Raw genomic sequence first — 9,436 nt, forward strand, 5'->3', positions numbered from 1 at the left:
TTCTCCTTATCATTAAGAATGTAACACTTGCTTCCAAATATTCAAAAATATTTCACCTTCAGCTTCTTTTCTCTCCAAATTTCATACGATGTCTTCTTTGCTCCTGCTCAAAAGTAAATCCTATTCCCAATGTGACACGAAGTATTCACTGCTTTAGGCCAAAACTTCTATGGAATGTTTTTGTTGAGTAACGTTACTCTAGCCATTTCTTGGATCACTCGGTTCTTTCTTTCAACCACCCCATTCTATTGTGGAGTTCTTGGAGCTAAAAATGCTTTCTTAATGCTGTGTTCATTGTAGAATGCTTCAAACTTTGTATTTTCAAACTCCTTCCCATGATCACTTCTGATTTTAACTATAGGAACTCCCTTTTCATTCTGCAGCCTCTTTCATAGCCTTTCCATCTCGTCACATGCTTTCGACTTCTCTCTAAGAAAGTCCACCCAAGAATATCTTGAGAAATTATCAACAACCACCATTATATAATGCTTTCCACCCATGCTTTTTGTTCTAGTTGAACCCATTAGATCCACATGTAGTAACTCCAAAGGGCGAGAAGAAGCAACTACATTTACTTTAGGATGGCTTGACTTTGTTTGTTTTCCCAATTGACATGGACCACAAACATTCTTCTTAATTTTTCCAAACTTTGGTAAACCAACCAAAGCTTCAAGCTTCGAGACTTTTGCCACTTGTTTATAATTAGCATGTCCAAGTCATTGATGCTACAACTCCAAAAGATTCACTCGAGCACTCCTACATGTTATGCTTGGTTTAGGAATGACCCCATAACAATTGTCGGTGGTCCTTAGTCCCTTTAAAACTTAAACACCTTCTTCATTCAGGATTAGACATCCTTTCTTTGAAAATTGGACTAAGAAGTCTTCATCACAAATCTGAGTGATACTCAGCAAGTTCACTTTCAATTCCTTAATATACAGCATATCAGTTAACAAAGGCAATCCTGAAATATCCACAGTTCCCTTTCCAAGAACTTGTGAGTGACTATCATCTCCAAATGTCACAAAACCATCTTCCTTCTCTTTAATATTTTTGAACAAAGTTTTATCTCCAGTCATATGCCTTGAACAACCACTGTCAAGGTACCACAAACATGAATTAAATACTTTCAATGCGGTATGAACAAAAAGACAAGCATGAGATAGGCATTCTTGACCATCAAAGCACGACTCATCTTTCTTTACTTCATTCATAGATGAGTGTAGCTTCCTTTTCAGAAAATCAAGTTTATCACACAAATGTCTATTTCTTCTCTTATATTCATCAATTAAGGAATTAGACTCACACAAGCTGTTATGAATATCATGATTCCTATGAACTAAAGATTTCAGCATGTGTATAAAGATTCTAGCATGTTTCTTTGATTTGAATAACTCTAAATGCTCATTACTAGAATAGTCTCCAAATATGCTCATAGAGTCATTTTCACAAACACCTTTACTATGCTCCATGTTGGCCTTTGCCAAATCACTTTTCATGGCACACCAAGGGGTCCAGGATCACACTCAGGTATTTAAACCATAGCGAGTGTACCCGCTCTAATACCAATTGAATACTCGAAAATGTCTTGAAAACACAAGAGCTATTTTGACACCCAAATTAAAGTTATGGCTCGATTGATTTTACACTAACTTAATACTAAGTGCGGAATAGTGTAAATGCAAGCGGATAAACAAACAAGCTACTCTAATCCATAATCAAAGCAACACAGCAATAAAATGGAGTGTAAAAGAGTAGGAAAGAAAGATGTAAATACAAGATAACACCGATGTGTTATCGAAGAGGAAACCAAAGAACTCGACAAAAAATCTCTCCGCCGCCCTCCAAGCGGAAATTGATCCACTAGACAATCAGTTGGGATACATGGGTTAGCAAGAGACCCTCCAAGCCTAATCTACCCAATGTACCTAAGCCCTCCAAGCTCCTACTCTAACAAGGCTTCTTGAAACCATGTCTTGTCTAGCTCTTTGGATCCCGCAATAAGCTCCATGTTGCATTTGCCATCCTTGACTTCTTCCAATGCTTCCCAACAGTACCAAAACTTCACTTGACACTTTGAAAGGGTGTAGTAAGTGTTTGGGCTATTAACCTCTCAATGGTATGGAAATGGAGAGGTAAGAGTTGAGGAAAATCCATAAGCAATTGTATAGAGAATTGTGGGTATAACAATCTCTAACTTTTAAGGTGTTTGACTAGGGTTTTCTCTCAGAAGCACTCCTCTACATTTGTGGGTAATGTGGGTATAAATAGTGTAGGCATAGAAAGTGTGTATCAGAATGGACAGTCTGGCAAAACAGAATGTCTCATAGGAAGGTTTTACCCGTGAGATACTTGCGAAACATAGCTGTCTCCATCCTGTTCTGACTCTTTGCATTCCAGCATGTGCAAGTCACATGGGTCACTTTGTGGGATGCTTAGTCATGATCTACCTGCGAAAACTCTTTAGTCTTCAATTGCTTCAGTCTTCACATTCTCTCTCTCTATCACACAACCCTTTCAAATCCCACAATAAATACATGGTACAAAAGATTGAATAAAATTACAATCAAATTTGGCACAGAATAAAAGCCAACAAAACACATCGTTGTAAATCACAACTTTACAATCTTCAATGCCCACCCAAAAACCAGCTTTAAAAATGCCAATAGTAACAGTTATTGCTAATTCCAGAAATCCAAACAAGAAAACCCATTCAACAAGCTAATCAAAACTGAAACAAAATGTTATTCATCAAACTAATAAAAAAGGAAACAAAATGAGTGTCAAAGGGGTTTTGGTCTTGTCTAAAAGGCAAAAAAAAAAATAAAAAAAATAAAAAAAAAATTGAAAAAAAAATAAAAGAGAAAGAAAATAAAGAATAAGTGAGCTAGACCCACGGCCACCAATGGCTGTGACGCCAATGAAAGGTATTGCCAACGGCGATAGGTGTGAGTGGAAGCAGAAGCTCGGCCACAGCTAGGCTTGAGAGAAGGAGAAAACAGAGAAACCCAAATGAGAGAGACATAGAGAAATAGTGAGACGAGGAGAATGCCATAGCGGCAAGCATCACCGATGGTGGTGAGGGATTTGGTGGCTGCTAGCTATAGCCATGGAGATTCAGCCATAGACAAAAGTTTGGTGGAAGAGAGAAATATTTTGAATTTTTTTGGATCTGATGAGAAGCTTAGGCAGGAAGCAGTGAGGAGAGAGCAAATTGAATTGGCAAAAAGCTAAGCACACGGATTGCCAGTCTGGACTGATGAGGTGTTAAGTAAATGAGGCATTAGATTAAATGGATGGTTGGGATTTGTGGTATTGCCCTACGTATTGCATGGGATGTGAATCCATTTTTTACTATACGAAAATGCACCATGGTGGTACTACTCAATGTAAAATTAGTACCATTAAATGTGAGAGAAAATAAGACTATCAGGGAATGTGATAAAAGTGCGGTGACATGTGATGCAGGTACTGCAAAATGTAAGGATGTTACCATCAAATGTAAGAAAAAAATAAGGAAACTACTGAATGTGACAAAAGTACAGTTATATGTGATGTTAGTACTGCTCAATGTGAGGATGGTACCATAAAATGTGAGAAAAAAAATAAGGGAACCATCGAATGTGACAAAAGTACAGTCACATGTAATGTTGGTACTGCGCAATATGAGGCTGGTACCATAAAATGTGAGAAAAAAATATAGGAACCACTGAATGTGATAAAAGTATAGTCACATATGATGTTGATAATGCACAATGTGAGGATGGTACCATAAAATGTGAGAAAAAAAATAAGGGAACCACTGAATGTGACAAAAATACAGTCACATGTGATATTGATACTGCGTAATGTGAGGATGGTACTATAAAATGTGAGAAAAAAATAAGAGAACTATCGAATGTGACAAAAGTACAGTCACATGTAATGTTGGTACTCGCAATGTGAGGATGGTACCATCAAATGTGAGAAAAAATAAATGAACCACTAAATGTAACAAAGGTACAGTCATATGTGATGTTGGTACTGCGCAATATGAGGATGGTACCATAAAATGTAAGAAAAAAATAAAGGAACTATCGAATGTGATAAAAGTATAGTCACATGTGATGTTGGTATTGCGCAATGTGAGGATAGTACCATCAAATGTGAGAAAAAAAAATAAAGGAACTATCAAATGTGACAAAAATACAGTCACATGTGATGTTGATACTGCGCAATGTGAGAATGGTACCATCAAATGTGAGAAAAAATAAATGAACCGCCGAATGTAACAAAGGTACAGTCACATGTGATGTTGGTACTGCGCAATATGAGGATGGTACCATCAAATGTGAGGAAAAAAAAATACGGGAACTACAGAATGTGACAAAAGTACAGTCACATGTGATGTTGGTACTGCACAATGTAAGGATGATACCATCAAATGTGAGAAAAAAATAAAGAAATTACCGAATGTGACATAAGTACAATTACATATAATGTTAGTACTACACAATGTGAGGATGGTATCATCAAATGTGAAAAAAATAAGGGAACCACCAAATGTGACAAAAATACAGTCATATGTGATGTTGGTAGTATACAATGTGAGGATGATACCTTTAAATGTGAGAAAAAAATAAAGGAACCACCGAATGTGACAAAAGTACAGTCACATGTAATGTTGGTACTGCACAATGTGAGGATGGTACCATCAAATGTGAGAAAAAAATAAGGGACTTACTGAATGTGACAAAAGTAGAATTACATGTGATGTTAGTACTACACAATGTGAGGATGATACCATCAAATGTGAGAAAAAAAAAAGAACCACCAAATGTGACAAAAATACAGTCACATGTGATGTTGGTACTGCACAATATAAGGATGGTACCATTAAATGTGAGAAAAAAATAAAGGGACTATCGAATATAACAAAAGTATAGTCACATGTGATGTTGGTACTGCACAATATGAGGATGGTACCATCAAATGTGAGGAAAAAAATAAGGAAACTGCAGAATGTGACAAACGTACAGTCACATGTGATGTTAGTACTACACAATGTGAGGATGGTACCATCAAATATGAGAAAAAAATAAGGGAACCACCAAATGTGACAAAAATACAGTCATATGTGATGTTGGTACTATACAATGTGAGGATAGTACCCTTAAATGTAAGAAAAAAAATAAAGGAACCATCAAATGTGACAAAAGTACAGTCATATGTGATGTTGGTACTGCGCAATATGAGGATGCCACCATCAAATGTGCGGAAAAAAAAATAAGGGAACTGCAGAATGTGACAAAAGTACAGTCACATGTGATATTGGTACTGCACAATGTAAGGATGGTACCATTAAATGTGAGAAAAGAAAAATAAGGGAATTACCAAATGTGACAAAAGTACAATTACATGTGTTGTTAGTACTACACAATGTGAGGATGATACCATCAAATGTGAGAAAAAAAATAAGAGAATCACCAAATGTGACAAAAATACAGTCATATGTGATATTGGTACTATACAATGTGAGGATGGTACCCTTAAATGTGAGAAAAAAAATAAAGAAACCATCGAATGTGACAAAAGTACAGTCACATGTGATGTTGGTACTGCGCAATATAAGGATGGTACCATCAAATATGAGGAAAAAAAGAAGGGAATTGCAGAATATGACAAAAGTACAGTCACATGTGATGTTGGTACTGCACAATGTGAGGATTGTACCATCAAATGTGGGAAAAAAATAAGGGAATTACCAAATTTGACAAAAGTACAATTACATGTGATGTTAGTACTACACAATATGAAGATGGTACCATCAAATGTGAGAAAAAAAATAAGGAAACCACCAAATGTGACAAAAATACAGTTACATGTGATGTTGGTACTGCACAATGTGAGGATGGTACCATTAAATGTGAGAAAAAAATAAAGGAACCATCAAATGTGACAAAAGTATAGTCACATGTGATGTTGGTACTGCACAATGTGACGATGGTACCATCAAATATGAGAAAAAATAAAGGAACTACTGAATGTGACAAAAGTACAGTTACATATGATGTTAGTACTACACAATAGGGTCATTCCACCATACCTCCTCTTTTTTTTGGGGGTATGGTACCCACCTAGATCTAAACCGTTAAAAAAATAAAAATTTGATCCGGACCATTCATTTAATTTGGAGTAATTTAGAGTAAAGACTGGGTACCGGTCAAACAAGCTATATATATAAGTAAAAAATCTAAAACAACCCGGTATTCACTGTGCGCTTTCTCTCTGCCCTTCCCCTCCTCAGAAACAAATTTCTCTCTGCGCTTCCTGTCATGCTTCGGACTCTGTCACGCTTCCGATTCGGTTTATCTAAAGAACCCAAAATTAATTTGGCTTCTTCTTCTCTTACTAATCAACCACAAGTGTGCGCTTCTCCTTCTCAGAATCAAATTTCTCTCTGTCACGCTTCGGACTCTATCACGCTTCCGATTCGGTTTATCTAAAGAACCCAGAATTCGGCTTCTTCTTCTCTTACTAATCAACCACAAGAACCCAGGGCAGCTAAACAAAACCCAAAGAAGAAACAGTATCGGCCGGCGACAATATTTGAAATAGGTTTGTCTTTCTCTTTCTGTTTCTCTCAAACGAAGTTGATTTTACTACTAATAATCAGATTATTAAAGTTTCTTTGATTATCAACGCATGATTTTTCTTTAGTTTAATTCATTGTAAGTAATCCCTAATGCTATTAATTGATTTGTGTTTTTATTTTTATTATTTTGATAGGAGATTTGGGTGTTGTTTGTTAAAAGTTGATTTGGAATTTCCTCCTATTTGAGAAACAAAATTTCAATACCATGATTGCTGTTTTCTTTCAACTGTTTAGGTCCCCTAGTAAAATTTCAAATACAGTATTGCTATTAATTAGATCTTTTCTCTTCATGTTCCCCATATTAATTTCCCTGTTATGCTCACTTTCTTGGTACTGGTCCTTATATCAGTGAGTCTTGGAATTTAGCACACGGGTCCAGAAGTTCCATTGTACGATGAAGTTATATATGTAGACACTGTTCTGGAAAAAAATTGGCATTGAAGGTGAAGGTAAGGCCCCGCCTCAATTCTTCTAAATGAATCTACATTTTTCTACCTAAACTCCCATTTCATATTTTTTCTTCGTATAAATTTTGGAATGATCATTGTTTGCAAAATAAATTTGCTGCACAAATGAATTCAAAAGCTTTCTCACGACTTTATTCTATGGAAGCAGTTTTTTTAGAACCCAAGGAAAATTACACTTCCAAGATCAAATAGATGTTGATGCACTATGATTTTTCCCTTTTAAGAATTGTATTCAGTCTGAACTGATTAACAAGTGCATGAAAAAAAAAAGCTTCATTTTGTTTTGTCCAACCAATGAATTTTCCATTGATTAGACTATTTACTCCTTGGTGGTTGGTAAAAGTGTCATGTATGCTTTGTAGATTTGGTGATGAAGAGTTTATTTTTAGAAGTCAATTACACAATTTGCCTTAATGTTTTCTTCACTCAAAATATTTTCAAAAAATCTCTTAAGATAATCACGTTAAAAATGTTTAGTTGAAGTTTATCTCAATTTCTCAACAAATTTCCTTAGTGTATGTAATTATTTATTTATCTTATAAATTGATGCTTAATGTCATGGCTCAGTTCATCCAAGTGAAATAGTGCTAGCACTTACAGTGCATAAGGCTAGAATATGGCTTAGCTCACTAAATGTTTTTTTGGTTAATGAGTTCTTAGACTTCATTTTCTGCAATAGGAAATTTTAGACTTCTGTCATAGTTATTGAATCTTTCTTAGCAGATTGCCTTAGTGTATGTAATTATTTATTTATCTCTTAAAATGATGCCTAATGTCATGGCTCAGTTCATCCAAGTGAAATAGAGTTGACACTTACAGTGCATCAAGCTAGAGTAAGGCTTTGCTCACTAAATGTTTTTGTGATTAATGAGTTCTTAGACTTTATTTTTTGGCTATGATGATAGAGTTGGGGGTGGTGAATGTCATTGCAGTTCTGGCAGCATGGTGTGAAAGAGATTTAGGGTGGTATATCATAATAGGTTGTTACATCTTCATCATAATCACAAGGTGAACATGTGAGAATTAAATCACAAGATCATATGCCTTCTTAACTGTTCCCCCCATCCCCCTGGTGGGATCAGTGAGAATTAAATCAGCTTCAAATGCTCTCATAGTTACCCTCCTCTCCAAGCTTGTGTAAGAGGGCATGGTTAGAACCGTTTTGTATCCTTTAAGGGCTGAGATAAATGCCATACTGATCTCCATATTTCCTGATGTGGGCTCTATCAGAGTTGTCTAACATAACATTTATACTAAATTAGACAAACCTGAAGCTGCATTATAAGTTTAAGACAAAAATATCTGATAACAAGGAAAACATAAATAGATCACTAAGTTAAGTATTCAGCTAACCTTCCCAGGGTAATTAAGTTTTTCTTTTCAGCATCCACAATCATGGCATGTGCTGCTCTATGAACAGAAATAAACAAAACAATTATACATTTTAATCAAAAAAATGTAGTCAGTAATATGTGTTTTAAACTGTAATAATAAGAAATATATGCTAGTAAATCTATCATTATGAGGAGGAAAGAAGATACATGTCTTTGATGCTAGCAGTAGGTTGCATCATTTCTTGCTTGACAGCAATATAAGCTCCACAGCCTTCAGTGACTTTGTTAAGATATACAAGAGGAGTTCGGCCAATGAGCTGAAGTTGGCTACAAAAAATAAAAAAAAGGGTTTCATTCTATTAGAAAGTGATCACAAGCCTTGTTTATATATGAAATTTCCAAAATATCAAAAGATGAATATATTTTTTTTCTTTCAAAGAACTAAACAGGAAAACATAATATTTCATTGCATAAGAAATATTGCTTCAACAAAAACAAATAAGTTATCATGGAAATATGCAGATATTGACATTTGTGAGCATACATTTGATAAGCCACCAAAAAATAGTGCAAATGAGAAATCTGATCTCTGATTAATTAGTTGAAGCTTCAAATATCCTTTACCACTGTCTTTGTACTCAGCAGTAAAAATTAAAGAAAAGTTGGTTCCCAGCGGTAAAAAGATAAAGTAACCTCATGTAACATGCATGCCACATGGAGTATGATTAACAGACTGATGTATGGTAATCATATAACAGTGAGGATTCCTAGTGCTTGCAATATCAGCTAACTAACAAACTGCAAACAACTTTGCACTTGACTTAGCACCTAACTAAGACAAAGAATGTGATATCTATTAGCTGCAACCATTAACATGCTGGAGGCACCTTCCCTGCAAAGAGAAAAACACATATCAACTAAAAATTTTATTAATTTTCAAGGCAGCAATGTTGATATTGAAATACGAAGATGAAAGAATTGCCTCACAATGTTGGGGTGTA

At 35.4% G+C, this 9,436-nt stretch overlaps 1 long non-coding RNA gene across 1 annotated transcript; it reads right to left on the bottom strand.

The window, feature by feature from the left end:
* Positions 1-8,151: 8,151 nt before the first annotated feature.
* Positions 8,152-8,752, bottom strand: LOC115988848. The gene is made up of 3 exons (XR_004091685.1): positions 8,643-8,752; positions 8,455-8,511; positions 8,152-8,337 (listed from the first exon to the last, which is right to left on the bottom strand). It is a non-coding gene; the product is annotated as an uncharacterized LOC115988848 (long non-coding RNA).
* Positions 8,753-9,436: the final 684 nt, after the last annotated feature.

This window comes from Quercus lobata, chromosome 5 (assembly GCF_001633185.2).
Source record: "Quercus lobata isolate SW786 chromosome 5, ValleyOak3.0 Primary Assembly, whole genome shotgun sequence".
Lineage (NCBI taxonomy): Eukaryota > Viridiplantae > Streptophyta > Magnoliopsida > Fagales > Fagaceae > Quercus > Quercus lobata.